The 21,698-nt window shown below is 44.1% G+C and overlaps 1 pseudogene; it reads left to right on the top strand.

The window, feature by feature from the left end:
- The window catches only part of LOC124006935, a 230,217-nt pseudogene that overhangs the window by 145,534 nt on the left and 62,985 nt on the right, over positions 1–21,698 (top strand).

Here is a 21,698-nt window from a genome sequence, read left to right as displayed (position 1 = left end):
CATCCAACTCGTTATTCCAACTCTAGAACTTGGCCTCTTTCTAGAGGTCCGACCGACAGACACTTGTGTGACAACCAGAATTCATTGTATGATGTAAATAAACATGGCGCCACACATAGCTGGCAATTAACTTATCATTAGCTCATCATAATCAGTACAACCTTCAAAAAAGTATTTTACACACATAATATTGCATTACAATCTATGCAAGAATTGGAATGCATGATTTGTCACCCGTACCTGAAAACGTGAATAAAACAATAAATACATTTTGCTCTATATAGATACAATGCCTTCAGGAAATTATTCAGACCCCTTGACTTTTTCCACATTTTGTTTTACGTTACAGCCTTATTCAAAGATGGACTAAATGAAAAAATGTCCTCAGCAATCTACACACAATTCCCCATAATGACAAAGCGAAAGAAAAAAAAAACATTTTTAAAACATTTTTGCAAATGTATTAAAAATACAAAACAGAAATAACTTATTTACATCAGTAATCAGACCCTTTGCTATGAGACTTGAAATTGAGCTCAGCTGCATTCTGTTTCCATTGATCATCCATGAGATGTTTCTACAACTTGGAGTCCACCTGTGGTAAATTCAATTGATTGGACATGATTTGGAAAGCCATACACCTGTCTATATAAGGTCACACAGTTGACGGTGCATGTCAGAGCAAAAATCAACCAATGACGTCCAAGGAATTGTCTGTAGAGATCCGAGACAGGATTGCGACGAGGCACAGATCTGGGGAAGGGTACCAAAAAATGTATTCAGCATTGAAGGTCCCCAAGAACACAGTGGCCTCCATCATTCTTAAATGGAAGAAGTTTGGAACCACCAAGACTCTTTCTAGAGCTTGCCGCCTGGCCAAACTGAGTATTCGGGGGAGAATCGCCTTGGGCAGGGAGGTGAACAAGAACCCGATGGTCACTCTGACAGAGCTCTATAGTTTCTCTGTGGAGATGAAAGAACCTTCCAGAAGGACAACCATCTCTGCAGCACTCCACCAATCAGGCCTTTATGGTAGAATGGCCAGACAGAAGTCACTCCTCAGTAAAAGGAACATAAATCCGCTTGGATTTTTGCCAAAAGGCACCTAAAGACATCATGAGAAACAACATTCTCTGGTCTGATTAAACTACGATTGAACTCTTTGGCCTGAAAGCCAAGCGTCACATCTGGAGAAAACCTGGCACCATCCCTCTGGTGAAGAATGGTGGTGGCAGCATCATGCTTTGGGGATGTTTTTCAGCGGCAGGAACTGGGAGACTAGTTAGGATCGAGGCAAAGATGAACGGAGCAAAGTACAGAGAGATCCTTGAAAACCTACTCCAGTGTGCAGGACCTTAGACTGTGGCGAAGGTTCACCTTTCAACAGGACAACAACCCTAAACACACAGACCAGACAATGCAGGAGTGGCTTCGGGACAAGTCGCTGAATGTCATTGAGTGGCCCAGTCAGAGCCGGGATCTGAACTTGATCTAACATCTCTGGAGAGAGCTGAAAATAGCTGTGCTGCAATGCTCCCCATCCAACCTGACAGAGCTTGAGAGGATCTGCAGAGAAGAATGGGAGAAACTCCCCAAATGCAGATGTGCTAAGCTTGTAGCGTACCACCCAAGATGACTCAATGCTAAAGTCGCTGCCAAAGGTGCTTCAACAAAGTATTGAGTAAAGGGTCTGAGTCCTTATGTAAACGTCATATTTCACTTTTTTTTGCTAAATTTTTCCCCAAAAACTGTTTTTGCTTTGTCATTATGGGGTGTTGTGTGTGGATTGTTGAGGGGGGGAAAACTATTTAATGCATTTTTGAATAAGACTGTAACGTAACACAATGTGGAAAAATTCAAGGGGTCTGAATACCTTCCGAAGTCACTGTACATGCAGTATGCTACAGCAGAAAAGACAACACAATTTACAGAAAATAAGGCACTTACTTTGATAGGAACGCACACATGTCCAAAGTCCATCAACAACGAAGGCAATGCGGGCGCCAGCCAGAAAATGTGCCAGGGGGAAAAGTTTGTGCAAGGCCTCCTGACTAGAGATGCACAAATGTCTCCATACTTGATCTGGGGAAACACTGGGGAAGTGCTTTGGCACTTGTCAAAGAGAGAAGTCTGTCCGACCCAGTAAAGCCTCAAACATAAATAGTCCACAACAGTGAAATGGGCTACTTCTTATGTTAATTAATGAGGAGGTGGAACACAATGTTGTTTGAAAATAAAACTTGTTAGAAAATTATTAGAAATTGAAAAATTGAAACATAGCCTATAGAAAATTAGCAGGCAGCATGCCTTGGTTTGAAGGCAGCGTGGGTTAACTGCCTTGGTTTGAAGGCAGCGTGGGTTAACTGCCTTGGTTTGAAGGCAGCATGGGTTAACTGCCTTGGTTAGAAGGCAGCGTGGGTTAACTGCCTTGGTTTGAAGGCAGCGTGGGTTAACTGCCTTGGTTTGAAGGCAGCGTGGGTTAACTGCCTTGGTTTGAAGGCAGCGTGGGTTAACTGCCTTGGTTTGAAGGCAGTGTGGGTTAACTGCCTTGGTTTGAAGGCAGCGTGGGTTAACTGCCTTGGTTTGAAGGCAGCGTGGGTTAACTGCCTTGGTTTGAAGGCAGTGTGGGTTAACTGCCTTGGTTTGAAGGCAGCGTGGGTTAACTGCCTTGGTTTGAAGGCAGCGTGGGTTAACTGCCTTGGTTTGAAGGCAGCGTGGGTTAACTGCCTTGGTTTGAAGGGAGCGTGGGTTAACTGCCTTGGTTTGAAGGCAGTGTGGGTTAACTGCCTTGGTTTGAAGGGAGCGTGAGTTAACTGCCTTGGTTTGAAGGCAGCGTGGGTTAACTGCCTTGGTTTGAAGGCAGCGTGGGTTAACTGCCTTGGTTTGAAGGCAGTGTGGGTTAACTGCCTTGGTTTGAAGGCAGCGTGGGTTAACTGCCTTGGTTTGAAGGCAGTGTTGGTTAACTGCCTTGGTTTGAAGGCAGTGTGGGTTAACTGCCTTGGTTTGAAGGCAGCGTGGGTTAACTGCCTTGGTTTGAAGGCAGTGTGGGTTAACTGCCTTGGTTTGAAGGCAGCGTGGGTTAACTGCCTTGGTTTGAAGGGAGCGTGGGTTAACTGCCTTGGTTTGAAGGCAGCGTGGGTTAACTGCCTTGGTTTGAAGGCAGCGTGGGTTAACTGCCTTGGTTTGAAGGCAGCGTGGGTTAACTGCCTTGGTTTGAAGGCAGCGTGGGTTAACTGCCTTGGTTTGAAGGCAGCGTGGGTTAACTGCCTTGGTTTGAAGGCAGCGTTGGTTAACTGCCTTGGTTTGAAGGCAGCGTGGGTGAACTGCCTTGGTTTGAAGGCAGCGTGAGTTAACTGTCCCATTGTGTAACAATCCCATTTTGGAACAGTGAGTGCAGTTTGACATCACTTTCATTAAAAAAACTCACGCTGGGGGCGACTGTTAGAGATATTAGGAAAAAGGTTAAAGTCGCAGAGGGCTGTTGCACGAAACGACTTGTTTTTTCAGTTAATGGATGACTCTGGATCCATTGTTCTTGTCTTATGCTATCCACCTGTGTCCCGACTCCATGTAAAAACACCTGGGAGGCAGAGACAAGGCATAAACAGACTTCAATATCTATACTCAGACAGCTAATGATTGAGGCGATTATACACTGCAGCAGTCGCACCTCTATCAGCCAACCCCAGACAAATCTCTCAGTAAAATCCATGGAGGAAGGGAAAGTAAAGCATTTGAGAGTCTGCAGAGATGTGAATGTCTGCAGGACATCACCACCAGCAGGGGATATGTGAGAAGCTCAAATCAAATGCTAATACGAACAATGGGTAGGACAGAAAGATAAGATAAAAAATAAATAAAAAAGATAATGCAGTTGGAATTAGTTTTTCTTCATATTACCATCTGATTATTACCTCCTCTATTAGATAGAGATGGTGTTCTATATTTTTGGGGTCATTTCAGCAGACACTCTTCAGAGCAACTTACAGGTGCAATTACAGTTAAGTGCCTATGATCTCTTTGGCTCAGGGATTCAAACCAGTGACCTTTTGGTTTCTGTGCTACATATCATATTCCTCCTACATGCTTTTGGGAAATACTCTAGTCTAGAGGACTGTTGCCGCACTCTGTATCCCTTCCTGTGTTAAACTAGAGCATATTCCTCTCTTTCTCCACAGAGCAGAGCCAGATGCACATCACGTTGTGTCAGAGCCTGCTCTCACAAGCTTCTGTTTGAGGATTGATTAAATGAAGTGCCTGAAGATGCCTTGTGGGAGCGAAACAACATCAAATCCCTATTATCAGAGTAAACACTGTGGAGGTCTGCACATCGGCCCCAGAGCACTGCCTCCGGTGTGCAGCCTAGGTTCATCTTGCCAACCAAGAGAGAGAAAGGGGGAACGATGGAAAAGACCACGGCTACATATTTGCGGGTGGACAATCCAGCTGATTGAACTTACCACTCCGACACTTACTATCTCTCGCACACACACAAACACACACACCACCACCACCACCACTTCTCTAAGCAGGGTATATCAGGAGTCATTTATAAAGCTGGTTGCTGTGGTAACCATATTTGCCCTCTTCCCAATCCAACCGCTCCTCTACTGCTTTGTCCTCACGCCATCACTTCCATTCTGATGCTCTTCCATCAGTGGGGTATCGCAGGTCTGAGCAAAGGGTGGAGAGAAACGTGCAGAATTATAGCTCATCTCAGGCTATTTTACAAATGTTGCCATGAGGCTGAGAGGAAATGTTGCTGTTCATAGCTCAGGTATTATTGAAAGACGGGACAGTCTCAAACAAATTTATACAAATATTTGTCTAAATATTAACAACATTTGAAATATGTATTTTGATAGACCAAAGTATCAGCTATTTAGAGGAACAACCTCCTAATTATTATATATTTTGTTTCATAAAATGCAACTAACTTTATATCAACTCTGTCAGACCCCCTGAAAGGTATTTTCATTTGTACAAATATTGTCCAACAAATGTTTAAAGGCCTTGATAGTTTAATTCTAACATTACATTATTCAAATATGTAATACAAATCTCCAAACGCCTTTTTTTTCCTCATAGCACTATAAAATGTTAAAAAGGGCTAATTTCGTTTGCATTTTGGGATGTAATTCTAGATTTAGAACATAAAACTACATTTATAAAGCTGTCCCTTAGTTCTGGCACAACAAATACTTCAGTTGTTTAGGCATATGTTGCCGAACAGTGACACAAATATTATTATTCTTCATTCAAGGTGTATACAGGGTAGTTGCTTCGACTCTAAAACCTAATTAAATGTAACATCGTTGGACCGAAAATCATATTCTATCAGGCAGATGGAGTTGACAGTTTATGGTTATGACCATGCTGATTCCAATTTCGTTTGTTTAAATCTATCAAAAGTAGAGAACTTTGTGGCATGCATTGAGAACATGATTAAGTAATGTAAAGACATGAATAAAGGGGTCCTTATTGTATAGCTGGCCCTGCTCATTCCTGTTTCATTTAGGATTTTTGACAAGTCTGACAGAGTTCACCAAATCTCTGGACACATTTCTTTGGAATCACAGTTTTGAGAGAAATAAGTCACAGAGGGCTATTGCAAGAAACTACATAAGATCTTTTTTTCAATTAATATCCATTATCTGCAGTTTTTCGAATTTTAAACACTTTTTTGGAGATTTACAATTGGGATCCTTTGCTCCAGACAAGGGCATTTATTTTCAAAGTGCATTTCCTGCTATTCTACACATTTTGTCATGATGCTGAGAGAAAATGTTGAACTTTCAAAGTGCATTTCCTGCTATTCTACACATTTTGTCATGATGCTGAGAGAAAATGTTGAACTTTCAAAGTACATTTCCTGCTATTCTACACATTTTGTCATGATGCTGAGAGAAAATGTTGAACTTTCAAAGTGCATTTCCTGCTATTCTACACATTTTGTCATGATGCTGAGAGAAAATGTTGAACTTTCAAAGTGCATTTCCTGCTATTCTACACATTTTGTCATGATGCTGAGAGAAAATGTTGAACTTTCAAAGTGCATTTCCTGCTATTCTACACATTTTGTCATGATGCTGAGAGAAAATGTTGAACTTTCAAAGTGCATTTCCTGCTATTCTACACATTTTGTCATGATGCTGAGAGAAAATGTTGAACTTTCAAAGTACATTTCCTGCTATTCTACACATTTTGTCATGATGCTGAGAGAAAATGTTGAACTTTCAAAGTGCATTTCCTGCTATTCTACACATTTTGTCATGATGCTGAGAGAAAATGTTGAACTTTCAAAGTGCATTTCCTGCTATTCTACACATTTTGTCATGATGCTGAGAGAAAATGTTGAACTTTCAAAGTGCATTTCCTGCTATTCTACACATTTATTTTATGGCTTATGATATGTTCATATGCTATCTGGGGGGCCCGACCTCCGGGGGCACCCCAACCAATAAACCTAAAGAATGGGGCTCCCCAAAGATCATGGGCTCCCACCTTGGAGGGCTACGGGAGTTTGTGCTACACAGTGACCTGCTCAAAGGGTTCCAGGACTGTCTCTACCACAGCAATTTCTCAAGTGTACATTGCAAGTCTATCTATAGTAATCCATTTATAATTAGTCATTGGGGTTATCGTGCAACCTGGTCAGAACTTCCGAGTGTTCAAAGGATAAGGGGAAAGCAACAACCTGAATGCCCATCTCAAATGACACGCATATGACTGTATGTAATGGCTTTTGCAGGTGCCAAGGTAAGTCAATCAACAGTGTTTTCATTGGAGCTATTGTTAAATCATTGACGATACTGTTTGAAAAACAGCACTCCTTTGAAAATGTGCATCTTGTCTGACTCTGCACACATGTACTGTATAAAATGTAGACACATGACCAGTTGGGCGCAGGGGATGGTCAGTGTTTTACTGTGTTAGCAGTGAATGGTCATAGTGTCATAGGTAGCATGTATCTGTCCGTTGGTGTTTTATTCTTGTTCTGTGGGATATAACTACACACCCCACCGTTGTACCTTTCCTTCTCTCACTTCGTCACGTCTTCTTCAGTTTCGAGACTGCAGACTCAGGTTTTGTCAGGTTTGTTCCTCAAAGGGCAGGGAGTCCTTTGAACATGGGGTTGACGACTTGACAGAGCATTTTTCCTTTTGTGTGCATGGGATTGGTAAGGTCATACAACTGACCTGGATAACCTTGTGAATGTGTTTGCTGCTACAGTGAATCACAACATGTGTACACAAAGTTTAGAATCAAATATAAAATCTGAGTTTATTTGTCACAGGATACAGCAGGTGTAAACAGTACAGCGAAACATTTGCAATCTCTTCCTTAACAGGTTGGTTATACTACGTCATATAAAGAAATACACATGAGAAATAATAAAGTACACCTAAAAATAGAATAAATACACACGATAATATACACTTTATATGACACGGTCAGTATCTGCACCAATCAATGAATGTGATACTGGTGGCAGTTGTGTAATCAAGTGACAGCAGGATACATTTTAAAATACTTGAGCTTGTTTCCTTTTCTGACAATCTATATGGTTTATTTCAACAATTTAAATGTATCTGTTTTCAGCCTCTATTCCACTGAGATTTGTGTTGCTTGTCATGGAGAAGTTGGACCGGTCTTGTTTTGTGTTGCTTGTCACGAAGACGTTGGACCGGTCTTGTTTTGTGTTGCTTGTCATGGAGACGTTGGACCGGTCTTGTTTTGTGTTGCTTGTCATGGAGAAGTTGGACCGGTCTTGTTTTGTGTTGCTTGTCATGGAGACGTTGGACCGGTCTTGTTTTGTGTTGCTTGTCATGGAGACGTTGGACCGGTCTTGTTTTGTGTTGCTTGTCATGGAGACGTTGGACCGGTCTTGTTTTTTTGCTTGTCATGGAGCTTGTCTTGTTTTGTGTTGGATGGAGACGTTGGACCGGTCTTGTTTTGTGTTGCTTGTCATGGAGACGTTGGACCGGTCTTGTTTTGTGTTGCTTGTCATGGAGACGTTGGACCGGTCTTGTTTTGTGTTGCTTGTCATGGAGACGTTGGACCGGTCTTGTTTTGTGTTCTTGTCATTTGGACCGGTCTTGTTTTGTGTTGCTTGTCATGGAGAAGTTGGACCGGTCTTGTTTTGTGTTGCTTGTCATGGAGAAGTTGGACCGGTCTTGTTTTGTGTTGCTTGTCATGGAGAAGTTGGACCGGTCTTGTTTTGTGTTGCTTGTCATGGAGAAGTTGGACCGGTCTTGATTTGTGTTGCTTGTCAGTTGGAGAAGTTGGACCGGTCTTGTTTTGTGTTGCTTGTCATGGAGAAGTTGGACCGGTCTTGTTTTGTGTTGCTTGTCATGGAGAAGTTGGACCGGTCTTGTTTTGTGTTGCTTGTCATGGAGAAGTTGGACCGGTCTTGATTTGTGTTGCTTGTCACGGAGAAGTTGGACCGGTCTTGATTTGTGTTGCTTGTCATGGAGAAGTTGGACCGGTCTTGTTTTGTGTTGCTTGTCATGGAGAAGTTGGACCGGTCTTGTTTTGTGTTGCTTGTCATGGAGAAGTTGGACCGGTCTTGATTTGTGTTGCTTGTCATGGAGACGTTGGACCGGTCTTGTTTTGTGAAAGCTTGTGGTCATACATCAATGGGGGCTTCAGAAGACATTGATACGTGTATGTTCTATTATATTATATATATATTATTATGTTCTATTATAGTTCATAGCTATAGTCACAGCTACTGACACACAGGAGAGGAAAACAGAACATGAAAAATAGACTCCAAAACTACCTCGGATGCTCAGGTCTCTTCTACCTGTCCTCGTTCTCTGGGCCTCGGATGCTCAGGTCTCTTCTACCTGTCCTCGTTCTCTGGGCCTCGGAGGCTCAGGTCTCTTCTACCTGTCCTCGTTCTCTGGGCCTCGGATGCTCAACTCTCTTCTACCTGTCCTCGTTCTCTGGGCCTCGGAGGCTCAGGTCTCTTCTACCTGTCCTCGTTCTCTGGGTGCGTCCCAAATGAAACCCTCTTTTTATTCTAGTGCACTACTATTGATGGAAAATGAATAAGATGCCTGTTGGGACACCCAACCCTTGTCTGTTTCTCTGCACAATACCATGGAGATAGTTCAGGCGTCACACCAGGAGTGATGAGAAGGTTGGAGCTGTGGACTTATGTGGCTCCCTCCCTGGTGACTTGTGTGGCTCCCTCCCTGGTGACTTGTGTGGCTCCCTCCCTGGTGACTTGTGTGGCTCCCTCCCTGGTGACTTGTGTGGCTCCCTCCCTGGTGACTTGTGTGGCTCCCTCCCTGGTGACTTGTGTGGCTCCCTCCCTGGTGACTTGTGTGGCTCCCTCCCTGGTGACTTGTGTGGCTCCCTCCCTGGTGACTTGTGTGGCTCCCTCCCTGGTGACTTGTGTGGCTCCCTCCCTGGTGACTTGTGTGGCTCCCTCCCTGGTGACTTGTGTCTCCTGTTGTTCCATGGCTCTGTATTACTTCATGACTGTCATATAAAACAACCTTCATAGCCATCTCCTATAGGCCAATCCTCACCTGAAGCCTTGGAACCTCACATTGGGGAGGCACATATATGCACATAATACTGTCCTGTCATCTCCACAAAGAAACCACTCAAACAATGAAAGTAAAGGAAATCAATCATTGTTCAATGCAGCGGTTCTCTTTGACTGTTGTTGTAATGTGTGGGTATTTCTGATGGAATCCTTTCCATGCACAGAAAACATTTTTTGAAGCTTTCGGTGCACATACTATGTGTATGTGTACTGAGACACGGCATAATGGAAAGCTGTTGTTGCGTTGAGTTAGTTAGAGCAGGTTTTACTTCAAAGAGTTGATGTCAGTTGATGTCAGTTGGCAGATTTTCAGTAATTCAGGGTTGGTGTAGCATATCCGATCTATCCCATTTCATCTGCTGTGACCACTAGAGTCACTACACTCCAACCTGGATGGAACCTGGATGGAAGCCAATGTATCTGATTCTGAACGTCCTCTCTGTCAACTCTCAAGCCAGGTGTCTTCAGTGTGACTCGATGTGTTTCATTGTCCTTTCTCCAAGGTTTAATTTCGAAGAGGAGACGCCGACGACCAACTTTGATACCTTCCCGGCGGCCATTCTCACCGTCTTCCAGGTACATCCTGTCTCTACTTCTGTCCTTTTATTTACCCAACTTTCACTTTGGAGCTGTGTCCTTTGGAATGTTGGACTAGTTGAAAGAATTGTGTGTTGAACAAAGATAGTTTGTAATTAGTGAAATGTAGTGGTCTACTCTTTGTCTCCAAATGACTCATCTTTCTATTAGCCCGTGTTAGACCTTTGAAAGTCATTAACCGCTGAACTTTTGATGCTGCCGGATTAACTCAATATTTTGTTAATTTATGATGAATAATTTGCGTGTTCTTCATCTTTCTATGATCAACGTCAGATTCTGACTGGCGAGGATTGGAATGCAGTAATGTATCATGGCATTGAGTCTCAGGGGGGCGTGCGGCGGGGAATGTTCTCCTCGGTCTACTTCATCGTCCTCACACTCTTTGGAAACTGTATCCTCTCTGATCCTAAGTCGTGCCATTGCATGGATATCAGAGATTTCATCTGCGTGAAGCATTTATGGAGTGAAATAGAAATATCTCATGTCATGAAATGAGAGCTGTACATTTTGAACATTTATTTCTGGGGGGGCATGCTCCCGGACCCCCCCTAGAAGGGTTCCCCCAGTGAATTCTGAGTTTGAGTGATACTGTAACCCTTTTTAATGGCATGCCATCTAGTCTGTTGCTGATGGTCCACGTGTTTGCTTGCAGTGTACCATGGCTTAGCCGTGAAAGCCACTACTATTGTGTCAAATATTTTCCTGAGTTTAGTTCCAACCAGACACTCTCCTGAACGTCTTCTTGGCTATCGCCGTCGACAACCTCGCCAATGCACAGGAGCTCACCAAGGTAAGGCTGAGGAACCATGTCCTACCCTGGGAACCTTTTCTGTTTTTTTTCTGAATAAAATGACCCTTGGTTACCCATCCCTTCTGGTTTATTGGTCCAGGATGAGGAGAAGCAGGAGGAAGAAGCCAATAAGAAGCTGGCCCTGCAGAAGGCCATGGAGGTGAAGGAGGTCAGCCCCGTGTCAGCAGCTAACATCTCCATCGCTGTGTAAGTCTAATATTCCAGTCCCCTCTGTGCTCCCCAAACATGGTCTCTTCCTTCCGTGTTCCCTCCCATTCTGACATCAGCCTGTCGTTATATTGTGAGGTATCAGATATAGCTTGTTCTGCCCTTTGTCATAGTGCTGTTGATGTTGGTGTCTTGGCTCTGAACACTGTCTCTCAAAGTAGCTCTGTTGTGATATTGCCTCTGTCCATGTGTATTCTCCTAACTACACGATTGACATGTCTACGGGGGGGAAGGTAGCCTATTGGTAAAGAGCTCTGGGTCAGTAACTGTAACATCACTGGTTCAAATCCCGGAGGCGACTAGGTGAAAAATCTGTCTGTTAACCCTAACAGCTCCTGTCAGTCGCTCTGGAACAAAGTGTCTCCTAAATGACTAAACTGTAAACTTCTGTGTATATGTTTCTATCTACGTGTGAGCTTTGACTACCATCCTTCTCTATCCCCCCAATTGCGTTGTAATGTTGGCCATGATTGCCTTACAGAACCGGGAGCCCATCCGTTATCCTCCCCCCATACTGAGGTGGAAGAGGTGACACAGACAATGTCTCAATTGGCATCCTATTCCTTATATGTGCCATGTCGTATACATCACCAATTAGATATTGACAGGAGTGGATGCTTGATCTGAAACTGATATCCAATCAGCATTCGTTTCCTCGGCCTTTCGCTCTCATTTAGTGAACATCGATATGACTGAGTCATCCACTGGAGTCTGAGGGAGTCAGTCAGAACATTGTCAACATCAACAATCTCCTGTAACCTAGTTATTGTATCTAACCACACAGCCATACCCTCTCACCACTGGTATTGGCTTTAGGACTAATTCATCACTAGGCATTAAGGATGCCATTATGCATTAGGTGAGAGATGAGCTTGGCCCTCTATTGACAACATAACGAATATTGACAAAACATTTTGACGGTCAAAAAGTCATTGGTTTGTACATGCCCATGCATCAGTAATGTCAGTCTCAGCCCAGGTAGGACACATGGTTTATTAGATGGATATGACATGGCCTCTGTGTCCTGACTGTGACCACAATGACCAGGGTACGTATTGATGCAGACCCTCAGAGCAGGAATACTGATCAGTTTTGTCTTTAAGATCCTAATGGATAAGATTATATGGATAGGGGGGACCTGATCCTAGATCAGCACTCGGAGGCACATTGTGGATACGGGCCCAGGTCAGAATGGTGTTTAGTTTAAGAAACCAAATCATTATAAATAATGAATAATTTACCTCTCAATGACAGATGAGCATCTGACCAAATTAAACCAGATTTTAGTTCTAGGTATACCGAGAATATGAATAAATAAGCACATTTAGATTGACAGTAGCCTACTGTATAAATCCTGATGATTACTTTTGAAGATGCATTTGCCATTATATACTGTAGCAGATAACATTACGTATCAGATTACATTACGTATCAGATTACATACTGTATCAGATTACATTACGTATCAGATTACATACTGTATCAGATTACATACTGTAACAGATTACATGCTGTAACAGACTACATACTGTATTAGATAACATACTGTATCAGATTACATACTGTAACAGACGACATACTGTATCAGATAACATACTGTAACAGATTACATGCTGTATCAGATAACATTACGTATCAGATTACATGCTGTAACAGATTACATGCTGTAACAGATTACATACTGTATCAGACTACATACTATAACAGATTACATTCTGTAGCAGATTACATGCTGTATCAGACTACATACTGCATCAGATAACATACTGTATCAGATTACATACTGTAACAGATTACATACTGTAAAAGACTACATGCTGTAACAGATTACATACTGTAAAAGACTACATAGAGTATCAGATAACACACTGTATCAGATTACATACTGTATCAGATTACATACTGTAATAGATTACATTCTGTAGCAGATTGCATACTGTATCAGACTACACACTGTATCAGATTACATACTGTAATAGATTACATTCTGTAGCAGATTGCATTATCTTCATTTAGATTGTTGTAGACTAGAATGATTAAACCTTAACGTTGCTCATTTGTTAGTCTATTTCAAAGCTGTGTTGATACAGGCCATTTCTGAGAGAATGTTTTATTTGAGATATCTGCCTAATGTGCAATTTTACAAATCTTTTTACTCTTGATGAAGTGAATCCATAATCGTATTTTATTCACAAAAGTAATCATGACGTTTTTAACGAAGACCATTGTCTGTTTGATTGAAAAGTTCACGCTAACACGTGAAAGGCTTTGTGTTTATTGAACTTTGTAAATCCACTTTGATGCCATTTCTCCCATTACGTTGACTTTCTCCAGAATGTTTTCAATTTGATGTCTTTGGTAACACTTCAGTGAAGGGGTTTAGTATCTATTTTTAATATTTGCCACAATATCTGCTTCTATTCCACCCCTGGTAGTTGCTTGACCGCAGTATGTACAGTATTACAGAGCTACAAACTATCTATACTGTATAGTGTACACTACTCCCACTGCTGAAGTGTTAACCACTACTGTAGTTGTAGCTCTGTTAGACTAGTCCTTTATGATCGTGGAGGGGACAGGTGGACAGACAGACACTTTATGGAGGAGTTTGACTGACTTCCACCTCTCCCCACCACATCCTTTTGTCTTGTCTTATCCTTCCTTTATTTTATTTGTCTTTTTGTTTTATTTCTGCATGTGCAGTTTTGTAAAGCAAAATCGAGAAGTACTCTCTCGCAGCTCGTCCGTCTCCAGCGTACATTCACCGTGAGTTTTTGCTCTCTGTTAAAATATTCTCACTCCCCCCTCTCTTCTCCTCCCCCATCTCCTCCCCCAAACCTGCCTCCCTCTGCTACCCCAGTTTGCCTTGCTCCTCTCTCTTCTTTCCCCTCCTTCCAATTCTGACACCCCCTCTTCCTCACCCCATCCACTTCTCCATCTCTCCTTTAGCCTCATGCTCCACCCAGCCGTCCCAATCCGTCTATTCATCACTCTCTCCATGACTCCTCCTAGTGTTGAGATATGCTTGAAACTGGAGAATCCACTGGTGGCTCACTGGTGGCTGTCACTATAGAGTGAGATTTAAGATAATGACACTTGTCATATTTGCTGAAGTTAAGGCAAAAGAGAGAGTGTGTATGTGCGTACGTGCGCATGCGCGTGTGTATGTAAACGCGTATGTGTGTAATGCATGCGTGTAAATGTGTGCATGTGTGTAAAAGTGTGTTTGTATTTATGAATATTGGATATGTAATTGTCCGCCGGGTTTCGTCTGCACTGTGTTGATGCCTGAAGTGATGAGAGTGAATCATTTCTATATAAATATATAATGTCCTTGTGCTCAGTCAATTCCCCAGGCACTTTGGCAGTTTTACAGCTTCTGTTTTTTTATGCCCCGGTTTCTCCTTTTCAACACACTATGAGTGAGGGCCAAACTATATAGTACAGTAGCCAAGTGGTCGTCTGCCATACTAGACAATTGAATTGTTGATTTAGCCTGACACTTCGTTATCATTTGTTACCAATTAGTAACAACACCTATTTCTAAATGTTGTGGTGTGGTGCTGATGGTGTAAGTCTCTCTCTCTCGCTGTGTGTGTGTGTGTGTGTGTGTGTGTGTGTGTGTGTGTGTGTGTGTGTGTGTGTGTGTGTGTGTGTGTGTGTGTGTGTGTGTGTGTGTGTGTGTGTGTGTGTGTGTGTGTGTGTGTGTGTGTGTGTGTGTGTGTGTGTGTGTGTGTGTGTGTGTGTGTGTGTGAGAGCGAGAGAGAGAGTTTATGTGTTTGTGTGTGTAAGAGTTTGTGTGTGTGTTTGTGTGTGTATTTTTTTCATGTTCACTGTGATATACCTCTCATAACAAGAGCACATATTTCACTAACATGTCTGTTTGTGGCCGATATGTCTCTCTTACTGCCTATGCCTTGCATATTTTATTTGCCTGTCTGTCTGTTGCTTGTTTGTCTGTCTTACTATGCGTATGTTGTGTCTTTGGCTATGCCGGATTAAGTGATATGACATGCTATTCTATAAAATAATTTATCCGTAATTAATATTACCTGATTGAGCTAATCATGTAAATGTAATTAACTAGAGAGTCGGGGCACCACGAAATAATATTTATAGAGCTGTTATCTTCCGAATAACCGCTTAAAGACCTAGTAATGTTTTACATCAATAGCAGTCAATATTAATCGTCATCTTAATTCAGTCTCATCTGAAAGTTGTAAATTCTTGGTTCTGCACGAACCCTGGCTAACAAGTTGAATCAGCAATAGAGCAGTCGATATTAATCGTCATCTTAATTCAGTCTCGTCTGAAAGTTGTAAATTCTTGGTTCTGCACGAACCCTGGCTAACAAGTTGAATCAGCAATACAAAATTGGGCTTAATTATTTATTTACTAAATACCTAACTAATCACACAGAATTACACATACACATAATTAAATCATAACTTGATTACAAATTATGTCATAAAGGAAAACGTCCCTGGCAGGCGGAAAAGATATGACAGCTTGTTACACAAAAGAAAAGAGGCTGGGTTTGAGCGAAAGAGCGGGAAGACTGAGGAACAAAGGGCGAAGCTGTGCTATCATAAATACAGAATCTTATGCATTCCAAATTACCGCCCATTTGGAAAAGGAAAATGCAATAAATATTTACTCTGAGCTGCGCATCGGTAGGTTGCTGGTAGATGGAAGGCCGTGTTGACCTACCGAGTCCTTTGTCCTTTGAAGAATGTCTCTGCTGGTAAATTGGATACGTTGTAGTAACATCGTTGTATGGTAGACGGAATACTCTGTCTGTTCCTTCGTAACCTGCGTTTGCAGCTGCTGTTGCTAACTCAATGGCTAGGAGGTATCACTTCTGTAGTGAATAAGAGTTCAAAGTTCATACCATTCGCAACCAAAGCTCACGCTGATTTTGGCTTCGTTCTGTAGTTATTATCTGAACCATTCTGACATCGAACCGCCGTCCTCACATCCTCGGAACAGGAGGTTATATTGTCGTCAAGGCTTTATATAGGAAGGGAGAGGAGGGCGTGCTTGAAAAGTTTTATAGCCCATGTCCCTTCACAGGGGCGGGCCACTGATTGAGCAGAGCCCTAAACTTATGAAAACCCATCACGAATAATTTCATATTCAAACATTTAAATTGAACAACAATTCCATGTAAATCCGATAACTCTGATGTGTAGACTTTCCACTGTAGAGTTTATGTCATCTTCTCATTGATGAGAATGTCTCAGATGACAACCGAACTGACATCATATTCATTAAGTACCACCGCATATGTTCAATTGGTCGGATTACCGGAATATAGTTAATTTCCCCCCAACTTCTGACGTTCCCAGAATCTCTATGTTAACCAAGGGTTTTGCAAATGTAACATCAGTAGGGTAGAGAGATGAAAAAGGGGGGAAGAGGTAGTTATGACTGTCATAAACCTTACCCAAGGCCAACAACATGACACTTACTTTTGTCTGTTTCATCTACTCCCCCGCCCATCGAGTCTTGAGGTATAGGTGACACCAAGGGGGCAACTTTACTAGTCATACATACATACGTACATAGGTCTGCATGTACATTCCTACTGTACACACAGGTGAATATAGTCAACCACATCTAAAAACACATGTACAAAGAAAGCATCATTGAAATGATTTCTTAGGATCATGATTTGTTCATATCATGATAATACTATAGATATCCAATTAGATTTCTAGAAGGCGCTATGTCATAAACCCTCAAAGTTCCTGAATGGCATGAACATGGCAGCCATTGTGGTCAGGGACAAATCCAACGCAGTTTAATTGGAATAAATGGCAGTTGAGGCACAAGGGATGCATCTCCTGCTTTTACTTACTTAAGTAAGGCATCTGATATATCACAACTTGTCTAATAGAATTGTCAAATAATTATAGAAACAGTTTACACAGGTCCTATGTATCAATAGCCTCTAAAATATACGTTTGTTTTCTTTTAAAGCTGCGAGTGTTATAGTATTATACAATATCAGTGCTTTATTCATTTACAACTTGTCTAAGTCTATAATCAACCGATGTCAACCAGTGTTTGGCTGTGGGTTGACTGCATTGTTTGCATGGAATGTTGGCTGTGGGATATTGGCAGTTAATTAGAAAAATGATTGGAATCATTCCACCTAAACTGGCTGGCTAGCTAGCTAACAAACATACTGGGCAGATAATATTTTAATTCATTGTTTTACTCAATATCTTATCACAGCACTGGTTGGCCACCAGCGTACCAACTCCATTACCAAAACCCTTTTTTAAAATCCTTAACAACAAGGTTCATGTCCATTCTTGTATTCAAATTCCACATTCTATGGATGTTACCATATCCCATGACAGAAGGAACACAAAGGGTTATTTGAAATCTATAATTCCTCTCCCATCTCCACACTAATCCACTAGAGTTTGGCCTTGGTATTAAAGGAAAGATTCACCCATTTTGAATGTTATATTGTTTTTGGACATCTCTAAATGATGTTCTATCGATTCCCGGGGTTTTCATGTGTATCTAAGCTATTGCCATTCAAGCATGCAGAAATATAGCCAGTATGATGAGTTGTGCATTATATGATGCAAAATGTATCACACTGGCTGTGACAATTAGCATTTTTAAAGTTGTATATCTTCAACATCTGATTGCTGACATGCAGAACGTTTTGGGACTGTGTCAACAGTGAAAGAAATACCTAAATTTACGTTTTTGAGTGGATTATCCCTTTAAGGTTACTTAAAACCAGACCCATGTTTCCTGTTCCCTGTGTGTATTCAAGTGTTCCAGTCTGTCGGGCAAGATAGCTCACCTTTCAGAGAAATAAAGTAACTAGAAAGTCAACATGTGAGGTAGTTTTGGATGCTGGTGGTAGGGGGTGGAGATGACAGCTTGCAGACCCATTGTGCAGGTCAGTACTGGCTGCTCACAATACTTGAGAATTGTCATCCTTAACTGTTTCCATCCATAGTAGTAACTCACGCGAATTGATGAAGCAGGAAGCATACGCAAGGAGAAAATGACATCACCCATGCAACCCATCACATGCCTGTTAGGCCTCACAGAAAATCATCACTATGGTAACCGTGGTCCCTCAGACATGGCCATGGCCTGCATTCCAAATGGCACTCTATTCCAAAGTCGACTGCTTTTGACCAGGGCTCTGGCCAAAAGTAGTGCACTATATAAGGCTTAGGGTGTTATTTTAGACGCAGCCCATTGTGTACCTGTCGAGGGTTTAGGTGAGCATATTTAAACTTCACAAATGACAGGTTTCCCTCCCCTTCCCTGTCCATCCACCCTGCAGTAAGGAGCAGCAGAGAACCAATAAGATTATGTCAGTGTGGGAGCAGCGCACCAACCAGCTGCGTCAAAACAACTTGAGGGCCAGCTCAGAGGCTCTGTTCAACGAGCTGGACCCAGAGGAACGCCTGCGTGTCTCCTCCGCCCTCCACCTGCGCCCCGATATGAAGACCCACAATGACCGCCCTCTAGTGGTGGAGCCAGGCAATGGGGACAAACCACGACCCCCCAAGGAGGACAGAGATGGAGCAGACCCCCAGCAAGAGGGAGGAGACCCCTACGGCCCACAACTCCGCAAGCACCACCGTCACAAGGAGAGGAATGGGGAGAACGGGGAGAGCAGGCATCACACCCACCACAGCCGCAGTAGGGACCACTGCCACCCAGATGGGCCCCGGCCCAAAGAAGGAAAGGTGGAGAGGAGCCATAGTCGAGAGGGGGGCCAGGGCCACAGGCACCATCACCAGGCTGGATCCCCGGAAGAAGGGGTGAACGGAGGGGGGGAGGAGAGGGAGCACCGCCACCACCACTCCCACAGACAGCCCCGAGAGGGGAACGGGGCCCTGGCTAACGGGGCCAGAGTGGAGAGGAAGGGCCGGGGTCACAAGGAGGGGAATGGAGAGGGGAACGGAGAGAGGAGGAGATACCGCTCCCGCATGGTCAGGGCCCAGTCAACTCTGGATGGAGAGGAGTGCAGAGAGAATGGAAAGAGAGATGGAGACTGGGACCAGGGACACAGGTGAGTGACCAGCGCATTCTCAATTTGCTTTAGTGTCCTCTTTTTACTATTGTCATGTCGTCACCACAGAGCTTCACTGGACGCTCAAGGGGAGAGCCTGGCCACCAGCCCTGTGCAGCCTCCTGCAGGTCTGCAGGCCGGAGAGAAGCAAGAGGATGCAGACAACCAGAAGAACAGCCACAGAGCCAGCCAGGCAGGCCTCAACAGCAACACTGTCCACATCCCTGTCACCATCACCGCCCCACCCAGAGAGACTACCATCATACCCAGTCAGTACCCCAGTCAGTGTCCCAATCTGTACCCCCGTCAGTACCCGTCAGTACCCGTCAGTATACCCGTCAGTATCCCCGTCAGTATCCCCGTCAGTATCCCTGTCAGTACCCATCAGTATCCCCGTCAGTATCCCCGCCAGTACCCGTCAGTACCCGTCAGTATCCCCGTCAGTACCCCCGTCAGTACCCGTCAGTACCCGTCAGTACCCCTCAGTACCCGTCAGTACCCCTGTCAGTATCCCCGTCAGTACCCGTCAGTACCCGTCAGCATCCCCGTCAGTACCCATCAGTACCCATCAGTATCCCCGTCAGTACCCATCAGTACCCGTCAGTATCCCCATCAGTATCCCCACCAGTACCCGTCAGTACCCGTCAGTACCCATCAGTACCCGTCAGTACCCGTCAGTATCCCCGTCAGTACCCGTCAGTACCCATCAGTACCCATCAGTACCCGTCAGTACCCGTCAGTATCCCCGTCAGTATCCCCGTCAGTACCCGTCAGTACCCATCAGTACCCCCGTCAGTATCCCCATCAGTACCCGTCAGTATCCCCGTCAGTATCCCCGTCAGTATCCCCATCAGTACCCGTCAGTATCCCCGCCAGTATCCCCGGCAGTACCCGTCAGTACCCATCAGTATCCCCGTCAGTATCCCCATCAGTACCCGTCAGTATCCCCGTCAGTATCCCCGTCAGTACCCGTCAGTAGCCCCGTCAGTATCCCCGTCAGTACCCGTCAGTACCCATCAGTATCCCCGTCAGTATCCCCATCAGTACCCATCAGTATCCCCGTCAGTATCCCCGTCAGTACCCGTCAGTACCCGTCAGTATCCCCATCAGTACCCGTCAGTATCCCCATCAGTATCCCCATCAGTACCCCCATCAGTATCCCTGTCAGTATCCCCGTCAGTACCCGCCAGTACCCGTCAGTACCCGTCAGTATTCCAGTCTGTACCTCAGTCTGTACCCCAGCCTGTATCCCAGTCAGTATTCCAGCCTGTACCCCAGTCACTACCTCAGTCAGTACCTCAGTCAGTACCCCCATCAGTACCCTGTCAGTACCCCGCCAGTATTCCAGTCTGTACCTCAGTCTGTACCCCAGTCTGTATCCCAGTCTGTATCCCAGTCTGTACCCCAGTCACTACCTCAGTCACTACCTCAGTCAGTACCTCAGTCAGTACCTCAGTTTGTACCCCAGTCTGTACCCCAGTCAGTATCCCAGTCAGTTCCTCAGTCGGTACCCCGCCAGTATTCCAGTCTGTACCTCAGTCAGTATCCCCATCAGTACTCCAGTCAGTACCTCAGTCAGTACCTCAGTCAGTACCTCAGTCTGTACCTCAGTCAGTTCCCCCAACAGTACCCCGTCAGTATTCCACTCAGTATCTCAGTCAATACCTCAGTCTATACCTCAGTCTGTACCTCCGACAGTACCCCGTCAATATTCCAGTCAGTACCCCAGTCAGTACCTCAGTCAGTACCTCAGTCTGTGCCCCAGTCAGTACCCCAGTCAGTACCCCATCCAGTACCTCAGTCTGTACCTCAGTCAGTACCTCACTGTGTTATGGTCCTGTCAGGCATGGGCTGCAGGGGAAACACTTAAGTCAATATCTCTCTCTCTCTCTCTCTCTCTCTCTCTCTCTCTCTCTCTCTCTCTCTCTCTCTCTCTCTCTCTCTCTCTCTCTCTCTCTCTCTCTCTCTCATCTCTCTCTCTCTCTCTCTCTCTGTCTCTCTGTCTCTCTCTCTCTCTCTCTCTCTCTCTCTCTCTCTCTCTCTCTCTCTCTCTCTCTTTCTTTCTCTGATAGTGAATAACATAGACTGTGAGAGCCTCCCCCTGAACGAGAAGAAGAACTTAGAGGAGGATGAGGAGGAGCTGAAGAACGGCCCCAAACACATTCTACCCTACAGCTCCATGTTTGTGTTCGGGCAGACCAACCCGTAAGTCAGGGCCAGAGACATCGAACCTGCTGGCTCTAATTTATCTTGCCCATATGTGTGCAGTATAACAGTTATAGTTCTACCTATAAAGGCAGTAAGACATTTTCTGCATTACTGTATTGAGTCCAACTCAGTGTTCTGTTAGCGAGATGGCCTGTGCTTTGCTGTTCAGGGTGCGTCGGCTGTGCCACTACGTGGTGAACCTGCGTTACTTTGAGATGTGTATCCTGTCGGTCATCACCATGAGCAGCATAGCC

This window comes from Oncorhynchus gorbuscha, linkage group LG20 (assembly GCF_021184085.1).
Source record: "Oncorhynchus gorbuscha isolate QuinsamMale2020 ecotype Even-year linkage group LG20, OgorEven_v1.0, whole genome shotgun sequence".
Lineage (NCBI taxonomy): Eukaryota > Metazoa > Chordata > Actinopteri > Salmoniformes > Salmonidae > Oncorhynchus > Oncorhynchus gorbuscha.
The sequence above is the reverse complement of the archived record's forward strand: the minus strand, read 5'-3'. Positions and strand labels throughout refer to the sequence as shown.